We start from the raw sequence: 20,411 nt of genomic DNA on the forward strand, positions 1-20,411 counted from the left end.
TATTTAAAAAAAAATTAACTGATGCACGCCTGATACAAATCAGTCCACCAAGATGTCAAAACAGTCCACAACACGTGAGAAGAACAAGCAACACAAAGGGATACAAGATGACAAGCACACAAACACACGGATTTGCAAAATAATAAAAGGATAGATAGTGAGATAAAGATTATTACAAAATTAAGAACCAAGTATATTTCAACCTTAACCCCTAATGAATGTAATAATCAAAACCGCACTCTTACGGCGACCACCAAGATAATTAACTCACCTCAAGATCCGTCGTTTTCAAGCAAAGAACAATATTGGCTTTTCCAAGCCCTATACTAAGGATGACTTTTCCAAGTCCTAACTACGACTATACTAAGGTGGTCTACTCTCAAGAGAGAGGATTTCAAGTGTTTCAATTTTTCATCTTTCATAAACTAACTAGCAAATGAACTAATAGAACCTATTTATAATCTAACTTATTACATAACAAAATGATCACAATACTCTTAATGAAAAGGGGTGGTCATGGAGTGTTACTTGGACAAGGCTAAGTAACCAAAATGTCTTTAATGAAGGTCCAAAACCGTGAGTCCTCAATCGTCAATGGTCCAACCAATCTTTCACACGTGGGATTGCTCTTTGGTGTACTCAAATCGGCCCCTTCATGTAGGATCCCATTGCCTTAATGTAACCAAAGCTTGATGCCCCACGTACTGATTTTGAATGATGTTATTGAAAGCTAAGGTGGCCATTTGAATCGTGTCATCCTCCCCTTCTTGAAAAGGATTCGACCTCGAATCCAAACCTTGCAAAACTAAAGAAAGGACACACAAATACAAACTCCTCATGGCATGAGGGTTAAGGTAAGCACGACAAATCACCTCAACATACCAAGGTTGCACATATTTAGAATATAACCAAGGATTATTTGAACTAAATATTACATAATTAATGAAAAATGCATAAAGGATTTGGCTATAGAATTCACCAAAATGATACTTTGCTTGTCATGTAAACCAAGCAACAAGTTGGGTGCACCATCATCACCAATTCTATATTTGGTACAGGGGTCAAACAGAAAGAGTGGCCATAGACACGGGTCTAGACAACACTCCCCTTTCCCGTGGTCTTCACCCAAAATAAACGGCATACTCTCTACTTTAGCATACATATTATCCAGAGCAAATAGAAAGTAGAGAAAGGTATCACTCAAGTCAACTTCTACTAAAGTGTCCTCATGTGTGTACTCACTACCAGTTTCATAATCATCACCATGAGTACTCTCAACAATAAAGTCACAAAAAGTAGAAGGAGAAGTAGTTTCCAAAACCACACATCCCTTACCCTTAAGAGTACTCTCATCTTTCAAGAAGAAATTTCCATCTTTAGGAGAAATTTTGTCACACCATAGTGGGTTAGAATATCGACTATAGCTTCTAAGGCAAGCTATACCATTATTTCCACCACTAGGTTCATTAGGAGTGGTTATATCATCTTCAAACAAGACATTATACCTTAAGAGAGCATGATCTATTTCAGGAGAAGATTTAAAACAGACATGTCCATCACTCTCTAAAAGATCAATATCAAGTTTCAAAGAGATTTCAAGTGCAAGATTATCCCAAGAATAGCTCTCGGGTTCACTCCTATTCCTTTGATCAATATTTTCAACATCATCACACACTTGAGATTCATTAATCACATCACACACATTCTCAAGTGGTGGGCAATTTTCACACAAAAGTTGATCAACATAAATTTCACAAAACGATGTACTTTCATTCAACATAATGGTTTCAATACTAGGTGGACCTAAATTGATCTTACAAGAAGAGTCGATTCGGTCATCAATAGGATCAAGTAGTGTATCCACACTCACAATAAGTACATCATCATCAAGTGGCAAAGAAACAATAGACTCACATATAGGCAAGCTATAACTCACACTCAATGGGCTACTAGCCACACAATTATCATTCACATGCATAAAAGTGTAAGGTTTAGCTACTTTACCTTGACGTTCATGAGTATGTTCGTCTTTACCTCAGTATGAAAGTCCATCACAATATTGGGCAGGAACTTCCTTCAGAAAGCTCTTATCGCAAGTTGTTTGGACAATTGGATTTTGAGAAAAGAGTTTGGGTAACAATTGGCGTATAATTTCAATGTGTTGTTGCATATCTTCAAGATCTTCATGGATGCGATGACACATGGCCTTGAAATTATGTGCAGCCATGGTACGTAAAAAAATAAAAAAAACAACAAACAAAAGAAAACAAAAAGCTCCTTACTAACACTTGATACACTCACCTTTGTGATTCTCACAATTGGAGCGGCGAATATTGAAAGTTGCTTATACTCCGATAGTCAATAAGATGTCAATCCTACTTGGCAGCCAGAATGGATTATTGTTTTGATTGACTCAAGACACAAAATAAAATTCACTTATGAACTTAAAATAAAGAAGTTACTATGATTTACAAATGAGAAAAGCACACAAATAACGAAGACACGAAAGAAACGTATTCAAAAACTAATTTACAACTTAGTAGGTATTTACTAGTTGCCAATTAGTATAAGAATGAAAAAAATGAAACTAATAATCAACAATAAGAAACTAAGAATCCAAGATTTTGAGCCCTAAGTTTCGGTATTGTACAAAAATTGGTGATGTGGCGGTCTAGGATTGGTTGTGGTTTTTGAAAGGTTCTTATTTTTCCAAATTTGAAATTTTGGTTCAATTTTCAATTTTGAAGAAGTGTATTTAGACCTTGGGGAAGAAAAATATCAAGATTGGAGACCTTTTTCACATTAAAAAAGGTTTGACTTGTCTTACACCTTTTGGGCAAGACACCTTTTTGAAGGGTTGGTGGCCCTTTCCTCTTTTGGACACCTAGAAAAGTGTTTTTTCCCTCTTTTAGTACCAAGTCTTTTGTAGATCTTTTTGTCCCCCTTTCCTTTTGGTAGGTCTTTGGGATTTATTTTAAAGACTAACAAAGGCCTCACTTATTTTCACTTGGCTTTTGGATCAAAACAATACTATTGAAGAGTTTTTTTGCAACTAGACATGAAGATAGTCTAGAACAACAAGAACTTTCAATAGAAGTTTGAAAACCTAGCCTCACATTGAACCTCCAACAATCAACAACACCTTTTTCAAGCTTAAAAACCAAAACAAAATACCAACAACACGAGCTCAAACCACCTTCAAGTTTTGGTCCACACAACAACACCAATCATGTTCAAGTTCTTGAAATCGTAACAATAATACCAACAACAATGTTCAACCTCAACTTGGATCTAGACTCAAGGGTGTTAGTGAAGACAAAACTAAAACTTAGAAACAACTAAGACAATCAAAACACACCTAAATTTAGACACAAATCTCGGCCAAAACAACAACAACAACAAGAACACAATTTCGGCCAAGAACACAAAAAAAATGGACAGATTTGCCTCTTTTTGATTTTTCAGTTTTCTAACACTTTTTTTTTATTTTCAAGTTGACGGGCTCAAGATTGATCTTGTGGGAACAAGATTAAGCCATGATTTGATACCAAATGATTCAAATCAGTCCACTAAGATGCCAAAACAGTCCACAAAATGTGAGAAGAACAAGCAACACAAAGGGATACAAGATGACAAACACAAAAACACACGGATTTGCAAAATAATAAAAGGATAGATAGTGAGACCAAGATTATTACAAAATTAAGAACCAAGTATATTTCAACATTAACCCCTAATGAATGTAATAATCAAAACCACACTCTTACGGTGACCGTCAAGGTAATCGACTCACCTCAAGATCCACCGATTCCAAGCAAAGAACAATATTGAATTTTCTAAGACCTATACTAAGGATGACTTTTTCATGTCCTAACTAAGACTATACTAAGGTGGTCTACTCTCAAGGAAGAGGATTTCAAGTGTTTCAATTTTTCATCTTTCATAAACTAAATAGCAAATGAACTAATAGAACCTATTTATAGTCTAACTTATTACATAAAAAATGACCATAATACCCTTAATGAAAAGGGATGGTCATGGAGTGTTACTTGGACAAGGCTAAGTAACCAAATGTCTTTAATGAAGGCCCAAAACCATGAGTCCTTGATCTTTAATGCTCCAAGCAATCTTTCACACGTGGAATTGCTCTTTGGTGTACTCAAATCAGCCCCTCCATGTAGGATCCCATTTCCTTAATGTGATCAAATATTGATGCCCTACGTACTGACTTCGAATGATGTCATTGAAAGCTAAGGTGGCCATTTGAATCATATCACGACCTACTCTTCAACATGGTTTTTCCACTTCTGACAACTTCTTTTTTCATACCTCCGAATATTTGATACCTCTTTCCTTATTTCTTTGATAATAGAATTGGCTATCTTTGTGACATTTATTATACAAGTTTGTGAAGAGGATTGGATGAGTCGAATGAGGGAAAGCGGCTTGATCGACAAAAAAAAAAAGTAGCCTCCCTATCACCTGACAAATTCATTATCAATGAATTCCCAAGCAATACTCAATCAGCATATGCAATTCATTCTTGTAAAGATTATAACACACAAAAAGACTCATGAATGAGTGATACTTCTGTCGAGCATCGATGAAGAAGGAAAGCAAAGCTAGAGCTTGAGTATTAATATATTCCATTACGAAAAAGAAGACAGACTGGTAAAAAGGCCAACCACAAAAAAGGAGGGGGGGAGCAATCAGAAAAACTCAGCTTTGTGGAGCAGACCAATCTTTAGTGCACACACATCCCCTCCCCCCCGGCCTGTGACCACTAGCCAACTCCTTTTAAAATTTTTCTAACTACCTAAAAAACATTAAGAAAACTTTATTGCACGAGGAAATATGCATAATTTGAGGAAGATTAGGGCGATTTAGACTGGTTTGGAATCAGAGTTTATAATTGAAATTGAGTCAAAAAGAATTTCTCTCCAATATATGTGCATTTCATACACAAGTTTACACAAATATACAGGGGATATATAGTGGATACATATGAGTATATTATGCAAGTGATACAAGAGGAGATATACATTTCATCTTCTATCATTTTCATTTTCTACTTCATATTTAGGTCAAATTTCAATTCAAATTAAACTACCTCGATTTTTTACCAAATTTTTTCAAAAGTGAGATTGGAACTCTTTATGATGTACTACCCAATTTATTCCAACATTACTAGTAAGAAATTTTAATTTCTAAAACACAAATATCCTAATTCAAGCTTAAGCAAGCTTCAATGACTTTCAATGGAGTTTTAGCTCATTTTCTTCACTTTTCAAATTTTTGCGAAGTTGTTGTATCACATACTCACACTTGTGATATTTATTATCTCTTCTATCAATTTTTATACTTAAATTTCTGTCATTACTCTCTCCATTCGAAATAAAAGAATTTTTTCGATGTCACAACCTTTAAGGAAATTAGTTAATGATATTAATCAAAGTGTAATTTGTCAATATTATCTTTTTGCTTCTTTTCAAGCTATTCTTAAAATTAGAGAGAGTTGAACAATCCATATTAATTAAAGAGAAGGGTAATTTTAGAAAAAATTAAGTAAGAAATATTTTAACTTTAAAGAATTCATTCCTCTTAAACCATAAAAAATGCTAAAAGAAAAAATCATTTATTTTGATCCTCCATAACTTGCAATTCTCTTTATATCCCTTTTATGACACTGGTCTGTGTAAGAATGTGCATTATTTTTTGTGATGAACAGTTGTCTAGATTTGCTTACGAATAAATTTTAGAAGGATATTGAATTATTCTTGCAATTTATGGCAAGGGGTGTCTTTTGATACTAAATTCATTGAAAAGAAAAGTATACCTAATTGAAAAAATTCTTTTAGAGAGAGATAGACCAACCTCTCTCTAAACCCCCATATTAGCCTTAATCCCTCAGAGTTATGACCACATCCCTTTCCCAACCTCGGACCCCACCAGAACCATCAAATATCCCTGATGGCCATATGACCATAGACCCTCCCTATAAATCCCTCTTTAGTGATACACTGAGGGACAAAATCTCTCCAACCTCCTCCTCATTTGACCCAGAATCAGTACCGGGACTCAATTCGTTCCATGATGATGGGGAGATAGATGGCCCAATCATACTATCCCTAGAAGAAAAATAGAGGATTTATTCCCCTTAGAATACTCGATAATTATCAAACTACTGGGTAAGAAGCTCTACCATCAGTATTTGAAAAAGAAGCTAATTGATCTCTAGAAACTAAAGGAATCATTCCTTTTGATTGATCTGGGCTAGAATACTACACCATTAAATTCTCAAATTTTGAATCGAAAAAGAGGGTTTTACAAGAGGGGCCTTGGTTTTTGGTCGGCTCTTATCTTTCAATCCGACTTTGGGAACCAAATTTCGTTCCCAAGGAATCCCCAATCGAATCCACAGTGATCTAGCTCTGGTTGCCCCAACTACCCATCGAGTTCTATGATAATTCAATCTTATAGAGGGTGGATTATAGAGTGGGTAAATTACTTAAGTTTGACACATATACCTCCTTAATCTTCAGAGCCAGATATGCACGTATCTGTGTAAAGGTGCCACTAGAAACCCCGTTAAAATCTTCAATAAGGATTGGAAACCATATGCAAAAAATCCACATGAGGGTGAAGGTTTCCTCTACAAAACATGTGGATATTTGGGCAATACCCTAAGTAATTATTCAATAACCCCCTCTGGAGAAGAGTTATTCCATCAGATGTCAAAGGTCCACCAACAATAGCGAAGGAGGAATAGACGACGATCAGTTTTATCGGAAAAAGAAAAATCGAATGCAATCTGGTTAAGAAACTAAAACAAAATAAAATAATATCAAGATTAAAAGGTTTGATGCCATTTTAGGTAAGTTCCTCGACCCTAAATCCACCGATGCACTTCAGGCGCCGACCACCGGTGATCTCTTATAGGAGGCTAAAGGTAAGTTCTCGAAACCCCCTTCTAACCCTAATAGACTGGGGCCTTCTATGTTCAATTTGGTATCTGGGACAAAAATGGTATGGCAAGTAGCCAACCCACTTCTGGTGGACAGATTGGCATGTTATCCCCCTACCTCTGGGTTGAATACGCATTGGCCCAATCCAACCCATTGTCTAAGCCAGAAATCCTTCTGTTGCTAAGCTGGAAAAAAGTCTAACTACTCTCTCTCTCTCCAAATGCCTAATCCCCTCCGAATGTGCTTTGCCAGCACACATCAATCAAAGAGCTGAGAGTGTCTATTCCAACAGACCCTTATTAAATGCTCAGCCAGTTAGTAGTGATGAAAGCCATAGAGTCTCCCCTTCAGACAGTCTTTAAAAGAACTCTCACAAGATAAGTAATCCAGTTACTGTCACTTTCATCTCCCACCATTCTTTCTCTCAATCACCTAATGGCTTTATCGAGCCAGAACTATCTTCTACCTCTGGTCTTCTCCACCAAGCTACTGGAACCAAGTAACTACCCAACTTCATGGTTGGAGATATGTCGGTCCCAACAGACCATCCTCCTAAAGCTAAATGTAGAGGAGAGAACTCTCATACTCCTAATACAAGACCCCTATTACCTAACTCAATTGGTAAGAGAGGGCATGAGGCAGAGTCTGACCAACTAAGATCAGAATGTGTGGATGGCCACGATGAGGAGCATATTTAGTCAAGGACTGGCGACCAGTTGGTAAACAAACTTAATCACCACAGAACTCTCCAACATGAGTCAAATTCTTCCCTCTCAAAATGATAGAACTGCTAACGGGGGGTCCTCTTTTAATGAAAAACTCTGAGGACCCCCCCCCAGACCCAGCCTCACTCATATCCTCTACCACCAGTACTAACCTCATTATCACTACAGATAATGGAACATAAATGGACTCTAGAGACCTTGAGAGAAAACAACAGGGAAATAGAAAACATTCTAGCCTCCCTAAAAGCTCCTCATACATAGGTTATCACTAGAAAAACCTCTCTCACATTCTTTCGAGGACCTTACCAGCAAGCTCATATTAATTCTTCTACCAATGGAGCTCAACAAGTTTGATATAGAACTAAATCTCCTAGGAATAAAAATATTTTACTACACAAAGCTAAACCCTCTCTCCAGAAAGAGAAAAGAACTAATGAATGCCCCTTCTCCCCTCTTAGACAGGGGAAAGTATCTAACGGAAAATCTTCATCCACCTCAAGCCAACCCCATGATGAACATAATAATATGGAATGTTAGAAGGGCAACCAATATCGAGTTTAGGATACATTTCCAAGCCATGATCAACATCCACAAGCCCATCCTCTTAGCCTTTCTTGAGACTCATATGGCTGATCATAAAGGTATTATTTTGACTCTTGACTTTAACAGATAAATTTAATTCCCAGCCACTGAAAACTCTAGGGGTATTTTTATCTTGTGGGATAGTTCCTCCCTCTTTATCCAGGATATTGATGTCTACCCTCAGGGCATACATGTTGCTATGAAGGTAATCAACCCTCTTCTAGTTGGTTTTAGTGCTATTTATGCAAGTACTGATTTCAATACTAGACAGTCTCTGTGGGATTATCTCATTAATTATGCTAATTCCCTCAATACTCCCAACAATATCCCCTAGCTTATTGGGGGTGATTTCAATAAGGTCCTTAGGGCATCAGATAAGTTTGGATGTAATAACATTAATAGGAATAGGTCAATGCTTTCTGGAGCTGTATGAATCAGTGCAAACTGACTGACCTAGGTTTCAAAGGTAGAAAATTCACTTAGACCAATAAAAGATATAGACATAGGAGGTCCTTAATCTTAGAAAGGTTGGATAGATATTTTTCAAATAATAATTGGTTACATCTTTTCTCGGACACTACTGTTACTCACATACATAAGACCCACTCTGCTCATTGCCCTTTCCTTGTTAATCTCTACAAACCACCCCTAAAACTTGATAAACCATTTAGATTTGAATCCATGTGGTGTTCCCATCCTAGTTTCATCAAGGTTTTCCAGAACTCCTTTAGGGGTGAAACCCCCTTGCTGATGCTACCTTACATTTCCAGGATCAGGCTCAAAGTTGGAATAGGCTTACCTTTGGTAATATCTTCAAAAAAAAGAGGAACATCTTAGCTAGAATTTCAGCCAAAAGTCCCCCAACTACCCTACCAGTATCTTCCTCCAAGACCTAGAAGGAAATCTTATTAAGGATTTCAATCTCATTCTTAAGTAGGAACAGGAATACTGGAGACTCAAATCCAAAATATCATGGTTAGCTGAGGGAAACTCCAATACCATATTGTTACGACCTAAGTCGGGAACCTAGCTGTGATGAGCATCTCGAACTATATAGGCCCGGATGCTCCTTTCTATCTGGTACATCATGAACACCATTCATAACAATAAAGAAAAAATACGGAACATAAACAAAATGGAATCATGGTCATATTCTAAGTTAAGTATATCTATACGAAAAAAAATCCATCAACTTCTAAACAACATCTGTTTCTGTCTACGAAATCTCTATTACATACAAAATTATCAAACTACCTGAAACTGGGACAAAGCCCCCAGTGAACCAAAACTAAGTAAATAGAAAGTATCTGAAAAAATAGGCCTTCCAGAATAGAGAAGGCTCACCAACTGCACACTTCACTTCTGTCTGAAAAACTCTATGGCTTAGCAGGACCTCTAGACTGAGCCTCAGACCCTGAAATATAGAGGGTCAATACAATTGTACTGGTACGCAGAACAACCCAAAAACAAAATATACATTTCTATAACAACATAGGTAAGAGCATTTCATAAATCACACATATCATCTTGAAATAGTTGAAAACACAAAGGCATAATCTGAAACTTTCAAAACACATTCCGTAAATCATGACTCTACTCTTTACCTTACTTTTGAGCTAGATGGTAGACCCTACAACTCTGCAATTCCACGGGCTATATGGAATCCACCCTTGACTAGGCGGCCAAGCCCCCAACCCAAGTTTTCCATAAGGGTTGGAGTCTCTGCTTCTCTACTACGCCACAGGGCCATCGCCAACATACAATTTTTATTTTGGGTATTATAAACCTATGTCGGTAAATCACGATTTCGTGCAATGAGTTTTTTAACTCGTGCCTTCTTCGGGTAACTATCTAACTCTCTTAAGCCCAATTTTAGATTCTTTAAACCATATCTTCTTTGAAAAGTTCTTTCTTTCTTAATATCATTCGGGCATATCAAAAATAGGGTATCGTTATACCCACACTTGCAAGTCATGTCACACATCTCTACTGCCCTTATCTTACTTCAAAAGATGTTTACTGACCACCCAAAAGCTCTACTATTTGAACAAAAGTTCTTATTTCAAAAAAGTTAAAAAAATTAAACTATTCTCAATATTTATTCTGCAGTGGTCACCATTTATCAAACACTTCAAAACCATTCTAAATAAGAATTATGATCATTATACAACAAGTAAAACACTCTTTCATTACTTCATGAAAATAACCAGTATAATTCATACATAATAATCCGTCTACAAATCCAAGCTTTCAACAGTTTGTAAATTCAATTCACAATATGTAAATCCAATGAAATTTGTAGTAAAAGAGGAAATCACAAGTCTCATGCACTCATTAACTTCTCAATGTTGACATCACAAGATTACACAAAAGTATTTCGAGTTGAAAACACTTCATCATAATTTTCATGATTTTTTTACAACAATATGAAATCCTTGACGCATAATCATCAACAATCTTGAAATATAATTCGTTTGTATATATATATATATATATATATACTTTAAAACTAATTTAAAAATAGTAAAATCAATGTCCATGAGGTTTAGGATAGTCCCACATACTTAGATTACTTGGGAGGGAGAGTGGAACCCGAATCTTGTTTATGTTCTTGAAATTCTTGACTTCAAAGATGAACTCTTGATCTATAGGAGAGGAACTAGGTTTATTTTTTGAGATAATAAGAGTAGTTTTTGATAATATTTTCCCTAAACACTCTTTAATTTCGTGTAATGACAGAGTTATGACGAGGGAAAAAGACTGAATTGCCCTCTCCAAGGCCGATTATTTAAAAGAATTCACGAACTGTACACTGACGTGTTACCCGATACAATGCTTCAAGATCATGTCGGTCCACTATTTCATCAACGTGGCGCGTTGACTTCGTGTCGAGCCACTGTTTCCAACATCCAAACACATCCCTAACGTTGTCTGAAAAATCTAAAACTTTATTGACACATTCCTCTTACTCCCCCGAACATGAATCAACTTAAAAATTCATATCTCAAGGTTGCAAAAATTGATTTAGAGGTCACACAATGTTTAGGAGCTTAAAATATGACTAAGTCCTTTTGACCCTTAGGAATTTTTCAAGTGATTAACCCCTTAAGCATGCTACAATGTGAGGTATTAAATCAAGGATACCACGGGGTGTTACATTATCCCCCCTTGGGATCATTCATCCCCGAATGATGGCTCGGAACACAAACAAGCACGATTTCAAGCATACTAGGGAAAAGATAAAGAGAGTAGGTTTTAAATCATACCATTTAGGTTGTCATCAATAGTCTCAAAGAGAGTTGGGTATCTAATCTGCATATCATCTTCTGATTCCCGAGTAGCTTCCTCAACTTGTTGATTTCTCTATAGCACCTTAACCGAAGCTATTTCCCTATTCCTTAACTTTCAAAATTGGCAGTCCAAGATAGCAATAGGTTTTTCTTTATATGATAAGGAGTCGGTCACTTTGATCTCCTCAATATGCAATACTAGGGAATGATCTCCAATGAACTTTTTCAACATAGACACATGGAATACTAGGTGAACGGAAGCCAGACTTGCAGGCAACTCTAACTCATAAGCAACCCCACCTATCCTTCTCACAATCTGATATGGTCCTATAAAGCGAGGACTCAGCTTCTCTTTCTTCCCAAATCGCATGACTCCCTTCATAGGGGAGACTTTTAAAAATACCCAATCTCCAACCTCAAATTCCAGCTCCCTTCTTCTAACATCGGCGTAGGATTTTTGGTGACTCTGAGCTGTCTTAAGTCATTCTCAAATAATTTTCACCTTCTCCATTTACTGATGAACAAGATCAGGTCCAAACAACCGCATCTCACCCACTTTATATCACCCAATCAGTGATTTATATATCCTCCCATAGAGTGCTTCAAAAGGAGCCATCTTAATCCTGGCATGGTAGCTATTATTGTAAGCGAACTCTATCAATGGAAAATTATCTACGCAACTACCTTTGAAGTCAATTACATAAACCCTCAACATATCCTCAAAGGTCTGAATGGTGCGTTCCGCTTGTCCATCGGTTTGAGGGTGGAATGTAGTTCTCAGATTCACTTGGGTACCTAAACCTTTCTGAAAAGATTGCCAAAACTACAAAGAGAATTGCGTAACTCGATCGGATATAATGAACACAGGTGCTCCATGTAAACAAATTATTCCTTCGATATATAGCTTGGCATAATCATCTCCCGAATAGTTAGTCCTCACAGGCAGAAAGTAAGCTGGCTTGGTCAGTCAGTCCATAATTACCCAAATGGAATCATATTGGTTTTGGGACCTCGAAAGTCCTGTGATGAAGTCTATATTAATCATCTCTTATTTCCACATAGGCAAAGCTATCTCTTGGGAAGTACCACCGGGTCTCAAATGTTTTACTTTTACTTGTTGGCAATTCAAACACTAAAAAACAAAAATCAGCAACATTATGTTTCATATTATTCCACCAATATGTAGCTTTAAGATCATGGTATATTTTAGTAGAGCCTGGGTGAACAACATAACTCAAAGTGTGAGCCTCATCGAGGATCCTCTCTCACAAACCTTCTAGATTCGGTACACACAGCCTGCCTTGGTACCTCAAAATACCATAATCGCCAATTTCAAAAGCCATCACCTTCTGTTGACGCACATCTTTCTTAATCTGCATCAAGATGGGATCCTTGGCCTGTTTCTTCTTAACTTCCACACATAATGAATACTAAGTTATTTCATATATAATTACTCCGCCATCTTCGAAATCCAAAAGTCGTACTCCTAGATTTGCAAGCCGATGAATATCTTTCACCATCTCCCTCTTTTATTCCTTAACATGAGAAAACCTACCCATAGATAATTTCTTGAAGGCGTCGGCCACCACATTCGCCTTACTCTGATGATAATGCAGGCTCATTTCATAATGCTTCAACAGTTCCAACCACCGCCATTGCCTAAGATTCAACTCTTTCTAGGAGAAAACATACTTCAAACTTTTGTGGTCAATAAATATGTCAACATGTACCCCATAAAGATAATGCTTCCATATTTTAATTGTAAATACCACAACCGCTAACTCCAAGTTGTGAGTGGAGTAATTTCACTCGTGCACCTTTAACTGCCTAGATGCATAAGCTACCACCTTGCCATGATGCATAAGTACACATACAAGTTCCACTTAGAATGCATTACAGTATACAACAAACCCCTCTGTACCCTCCGAAAGAGTCAAAATAGGTGTAGTAGTTAACTTGTCTTTCAACTTCTCAAAACTATTCTCACAAGAGTCAGGCCACACAAATTTCATCTTTTTTTGTATCAACTTGGTAAGTAGAGCATCTATGGAAGAGAGACTCTCTACAAATCTTCTATAATACCCTACTAAACCCAAGAAGCTTCGAATGTTGGTTGGAGTCATGGGTCTGGGCCATTTCCTCGCTGCATCAATCTTTTGGGGATCAACTTTAATTTCCTCACTAGACACAATATGCCCCAAGAAAGCAATAGCATCAAGCCAAAATTCACACATAGAAAATTTTACATACAATTTATGATCTTTGAGGGTCTGAAGAATAATTCGGAGATGATTGGCATGATCCTCCTTACTTTTAGAATATATCAAAATGTCGCCAATGAAAACTATAACAGACTGATCTAAAAACTGACGGAACACTCTATTCATTAGATCCATGAAAGTTGTAGGCGTTAGTCAGTACGAAGGATATGACTAAGAATTCATAATTGCCATATCGGGTTCGAAAAGCTATTTTGGGGATATCAGCCTCCCTAACCTTCAACTGATATACCCCGAATGAAGGTCTATCTTTGAAAAATACCTAGCACCCTGAAGTTGGTCAAAGAGATCATCAATTCAAGGGAGAGGATATTTGTTCTTAACAGTGACCTTATTCAGCTGACGGTAGTCTATACACATGCAGAGGGAACCATCTTTCTTATGCACGAAGAGTACAGATGCACCCAAGGGAGAAATACTAAGACGGATAAAACCTTTGTTAAGTAAATCTTTTAACTGTTCTTTCAACTCTGTCGGAGCCATCCTATATGACGGAATAGAAACGGTATGAGTGTCCAGCAATAAGTCAATGCTAAAATCTATCTCTCTATATGGGGTTATTCTTGGAATATCATCGGAAAAGAATTCCAGGAATTCATTTACTATAGGGACATACTGGAGAGGAGGACTCTTAGCATTAGAATCCTTAACCCGAATAAGATGATACAAACAGTCCTTAGATATAAGTTCGAAGGCTCTGAGATAAGAAATGAATTTTCCTTTTGGTGCTAAGGAATACCCCTCCCATTCTATCACAGGTTCATTTAAAAAAGAGAAAGTAACCTTTCGGGTTCTATAGTCTAGGACAACATAGCACGAGTGGAGCCAATCCATTCCCAAGATGGTATTCAAATCAATTATGTCAAGCTCTATAAGATCTGCCACAGTATCATGGTCATAAATAGTCACTACATAATTTTTATACACCCTTCTAGCTACCACAGAGTCACCAACAGGAGTAAATACAGAAAAAGGTTCTGAAATAAATTCAGGCTCAAACCCAAAACTAACTGCCACATACGGGGTCACATAAGACAAGGTAGACCCTAGGTCAAGTAATATATACGCATTACAGGAAAAGATTTGTAGCATACCTATGACTACATCTGGGAGAGCCTCTATATTCTAAGATTGAACAAGGTATATAACAGGTTGCAACCACTTCTGGTAGCTGAAGTAGCATCCTTAGGAGGAGGAGGAGCAGTGGAATTCACCTAAGACTTAGTGACTCAAAGGTTTTATTTCGCCGTGGGACAATCTATTTTTATATGGATGGCTGTCCACAAGCATAGCAAATAAGAGTACCGAACTGACACGATCCATGAAGATCCTTCCCATATTTTTCACAGTGTGGATAAGGCCGAGGAGTATGTGCTATGCTTCCCTGAGACTAAGTTCTTTGAATTCTTGATCTATGGCTAGGCTAATAATTCTAAAATCGCCGATCAAATGGAGGTCTGGGCGCTAAAGAACTGGATGATGACTGGGCATGACTCCAAAACTTTTTCTTCGGCCACCTGTTACCCTAATTACCATCTTGGTGCTGACTATAGTTCTGATCTGCTGGTTTAGACCTCTTGGCCTGTCTATCTTTCTCTCTTGCTTCTGCAACCCTCTTTTTCTTATCCTTAACCAGCTGCATATGAATGGACAATCTAGAGAAGTCCATATTTCTGTTCAACATCGCCCCTTTGCACTTTAATACTAAGTCATCCTAAAGATTTGATGCAAACTTCCTCATACAGGCCCTCATGTTTACCACCAATTCAGGAGCATAATGGGATAGCTGATTAAATTTTAGAGTGTACTCCTTGACGCTCATCTTCCCCTGCTTCAAATTGATGAACTCTTCAGCCTTGGACTCACTAAACTCCTGGGAAAAGAATTGGTCCAGGAAATCTTTCACAAATTCTCTCCACACAGAAGACTCAGCATTTTCACCTTTCGAATCTTCCCACTCATTGTAACACTGATTTGCTATCTCCTTAAGTTGATGAGCCATTAGTCTAACCCCTTCCACTTCACCCACATACATCATTCAAAAAAATTTCTCCATCTCGTCTATAAACTCTTGTGGATCCCCCTCCACCTTTGTACTAGTAAACTTAGGCAGGTTCAACCTCATAAACTGACCCACCTGTGTAGTCTTAGATGCACCAGACATAGACCCAACATACTCCGATCGTCGAGTCTGTAAAGCTACCAACTGTGCAATTATATGCATCGACTGTCTGAACTTAATATTTGATATCTGTCTCTAGGGAGGTTTGGTGTAATTAGTTCCAAACTGGGGATCCCTAGGTGCCCTAAGAGGACTGGTCTGAACGGGAGGGACTTCCAAAAAAGCAACAAATTCAGGAGTGTGAACCCTATTACGTGTCCTCATCCCATGGGTAAGATGGACATCTTCAGTTTTGGCATTTTGATCATTGGAGCAATGTGGAGGCATGATAGCTTTTCTAAAATACAAGAGACCATTGATTAGAGGACATTTTAGACTCTACAGCACAAACTAAATCACAAAGAAGGGAGACATTCCTAAATGCCTAGTAGCCTTCTGTTTATAAGTGTGGCTCGCTATATACCCATAAACAAGACTCTACCCAGCGTGATTTTGTAGAAACAATAGGACTATGAAGCATGCTCTGATACCAAGTTTGTCACAACTCTAGTCGGGACCCTAGCCATGACGATCATCTCTAACCATATAGGCCCAGACGCTCCTTTCTATCTGGTACATCATGAACACCATTCGTAGCCATAAAGAAAAGACGTGGAACATAAACAAAATAGAATCATGGTCATATTCTGAGTTAAGTATATCAATATGAAAAAAAATCCATCAACTTCTAAACAACATCTGTTTCTGTCTGCAAAATCTCTATTACATACAAAATTATCAAACTATCTGAAACTGGGACAAGGCCCCCAGTGGACCAAAACCAAGTAAATAGCTAGTATCTAAAAAAATAGGCCTTCCAAAATAGACAAGGCTCACCAACTGCACACTTCACTTCTGTCTGAAAACTCTACGGTTTAGCTGGACCTCTAGACTGAGCCTCAGACCATGAAATATCGGGGGTCAATAAAATTGTACTAGTATGCAGAACAACCAAAAAACAAAATATACATTTTTATAACAACGTAGGTAAGAGCCTTTCATAAATCATACATATCATCTTGAAATAGTTGAAAACACATGGGCATAATCTGAAACTTTTAAAACGCATTCTGTAAATCATGACTCTACTCTTTACCTTACTTCTGAGCTAGATGGTATATCCTACAACTCTGCTATTCCATGGGCTATATGGAATCCTCCTTTGACTCAGCGGCCAAGCCCCCAACCCAACTTTACCGCAAAGATTGGAGTCTCTGCTTCTCTACTATGCCATAAGACCGTCGCCAGCGTACAATTTCCCTTTCGGGTATTATAAACCCGTGTTGGCAAATCACAATTTTAGACAATGAGTTATTTAAATTGTGCCTTCTTCGAGTAACCATCTAACTCTATTAAGCCCAATTTTAGATTCTTTAAACCATATCTTCTTTGAAAAGTTCATTCTTTCTTAATATCATTCGGGTATATAAAAAATAGGGTATCGTCATACCTAGACTTAAGTCATGTCACACATCTCTACTGCCCTTATCTTACTTCAAAAGATATTTATTGACCACCCAAAAGCTCTACTATTTGAACAAAAGTTCTTATTTCAAAAACAGTTAAAAAAAATCAAACCATTCTTAATATTTATTCTGCGGTGGTCACCCTTTTTCAATCACTTCAAAACCATTCTAAATAAGAATTATGACCATTATACAATAAGTAAAACGCTCTTTCATTACTTCATGAAAATAACTAGTACAATTCATCCGTAATATTCCATCTACAGATCCAAGCTTTCAACAGTTTTAAATTCAATTCACAATATGTAAATCCAATTAAATTTATAGTAAAAGAGGAAATCACAAGTCTCATTCTCTCATTAACTTCTCAATGTTGACATCACAAAATCACATGAAAGTATTTTGAGATGAAAACACTTCATCACAATTTCCACAATTTCTTTACAACAATATGAAATCCTTGACACATAATCATCAACAATCTTGAAACAGAATTCATTTGTATATATATATATACTTTAAAACTAATTTAAAAATAGTAAAATCCATGCCCATAAGGTTTGAGATAGTCCCACATACCTTTGATTACTTGGGAGGGAGAGTGGAATCCAAATCTTATTTACGTTCTTGAAATTCTTGACTTTAAAGATGAACTCTTGATCTATTGGGAAGGAACTAGGGGTTTTTTTGAGATAATAAGAGTAGTTTTTGATGAAATTTTCCCCAAACACTCTTTAATTTATGTAATGGCAGAGTTATGATGAGGAAAAAATACAGAATTACCCTTCCTAAGGCTGATTATTTAAAAGAATTTGCGAACTGGGCACCGACACATTACCTGATGCGACGCATTGAGATCGCGTCGGTCCACTATTTCATCAACGCTATCATCAACACGGTGTATCGACTTCACATCGTGTCACTATTTCCAATATCAAACACATCCATAACATTGTCTGAAAAATCTAAAACTTTACCGAGACATCCCCCTTACTCCCCCAAACATGAATCAATTTAAAAATTCATATCTCAAGGTTGGAAAAATTGATTTATAGGTCACAAAAGTTTAGGAGCTTAAAATATGACTAAGTCCTTTTGAACCTTAGTAAATTTTCAAGTGATTAACCCCTTAAGCATGCTACAACATAAGGTATTAAATCAAGGATACCACGGGGTGTTACACATGTTCTTTTACACCTATACTCTTAGTAAAAAAAGAAAAAATAGGATTAATGCTTTAAAGGATGAATGTGGTAACTGGATGGTCTGCTCTGAAGCCATCAACTATCATATTGTATCCTATTATCACTCTCTTTTCATGACTGGTCACAACTCCTCCTACATGTGTTGTCAAGCTAATCCCTCTTCTAGGGGATCTCTCCATCCTGATGATCACTCTCTTCTTGATATAATCCCCTCTACTGAGGAGATTAGGAATATTATCTCTCTTTTAAAACTGACAAGGCCCTTGAACTGGATGGCCTCCACCCCTTTTTTCTACCTGAAGTACTAGAACATCCTTGGGCCCTCTTTTACTAAGTTCTGGGAGGAAACCTTCTCTAAAGGCATAATTGACCCTAAGGTAAACTCTACCTACCTTTGCCTCATTCCTAAATGCCTTAATGTTTCCAGTCTAAGAAATTTTAGACCTATTGAGCTTTGTCATACCCAATACAAGCTCATCACCAAGATTATTTCTAGATGACTTAGACCTCATTTAGCTAAGATTATTGGTACTAGTCAAGCTAAACTGCCTTCCTAACAGAATAACCTCGGACAATACTATCAATTTCCAGGAAGTGATCTCTCACTTCTAGAAAATGAAAGGCAAGCAGGGTAGTATGATATTAAAATTTGACTTTGGAAAATCCTTTGATAGAATTGAATGGTCCTTCAGTAGAAAGGCTCTCTATTTATTTAATATCCCTCCCAAAATGTCCTCCCTTATTATGTCTTGCATCTCCTCATCCACTATCTCTATTCTTATTAATGGAGAAAAGAATAACTTATAACTCACTAGAGGTATAAGGCAAGGAGATCCCATTTCCCCTTATCTTTTTATTATGAGAATGGAGCTTCTCTTTAGGAGAATTGACTATGAGATTGACACCTTGAAATGGCAACCCATTTCTATCAGCAAAAGAGGCCCTAAGATCTCTCACATCTTCTTTACTAATGACCTAACTCTTTTGCCAAAGCCCCCAAAGAAAAATGTGTTACCATTTCTGAAGTTCTCCAGGACTTTAGCTCTCACTCTGTTCAAAAGATCAATCGCTCCAAGTCTAAGGCCTTTTTCTCTAGGAACTGCTCATTCCATACCAAAGATCACCTCTCAAATATCCTCTCTATCAGAACCTTTGGTAGCTTTGGTAAATAGCTAGGTTTCCTAATTTTCCATAAAAAGCCTGATAACAAAGACTTTAATTTCATCCTTGATAACCTCAATACTAAACTAGCTGGCTGGAAGGTTAATCTTTTAATTTTGGCTGGTAGGGACACCTTAGAAAATCTTCTCTTAATAGTTTCCCTACCCATGATATGAAATATACTTCTCTCCTAAGTACCATCATCTCCCAGATTGACAAAATTCAGAGGAATTTTACCTTGGGACAATTTTTGAGAAGAGAAAACTACACCTCTTAAGCTAGGATTTCATCTCCAAGACTAAAGATGCTGGGGGTCTTGGGATTCAGAGAGAAAAAGCCAGAAATGATACTTTTAGTGCTAGCTTAGCCTGGAGATATTACTATAGCCCAAAAAGCCTGTGGACTTCTACCCTCAAGAGTAAGTATGAGAAACCTAACCTCCCTCCTAGTAAGTTTTCCTCTAGAATTTGGAAATTTACTATTCATGGTGGGGTCTTATGTAAAATTGGGGCCCACTATATTGCCAAAAATGGTAATAATGTTAACTTTTGAGTGGATAGATGGATCCCTCATTTAG

Source organism: Capsicum annuum, chromosome 10 (assembly GCF_002878395.1).
Source record: "Capsicum annuum cultivar UCD-10X-F1 chromosome 10, UCD10Xv1.1, whole genome shotgun sequence".
NCBI lineage: Eukaryota > Viridiplantae > Streptophyta > Magnoliopsida > Solanales > Solanaceae > Capsicum > Capsicum annuum.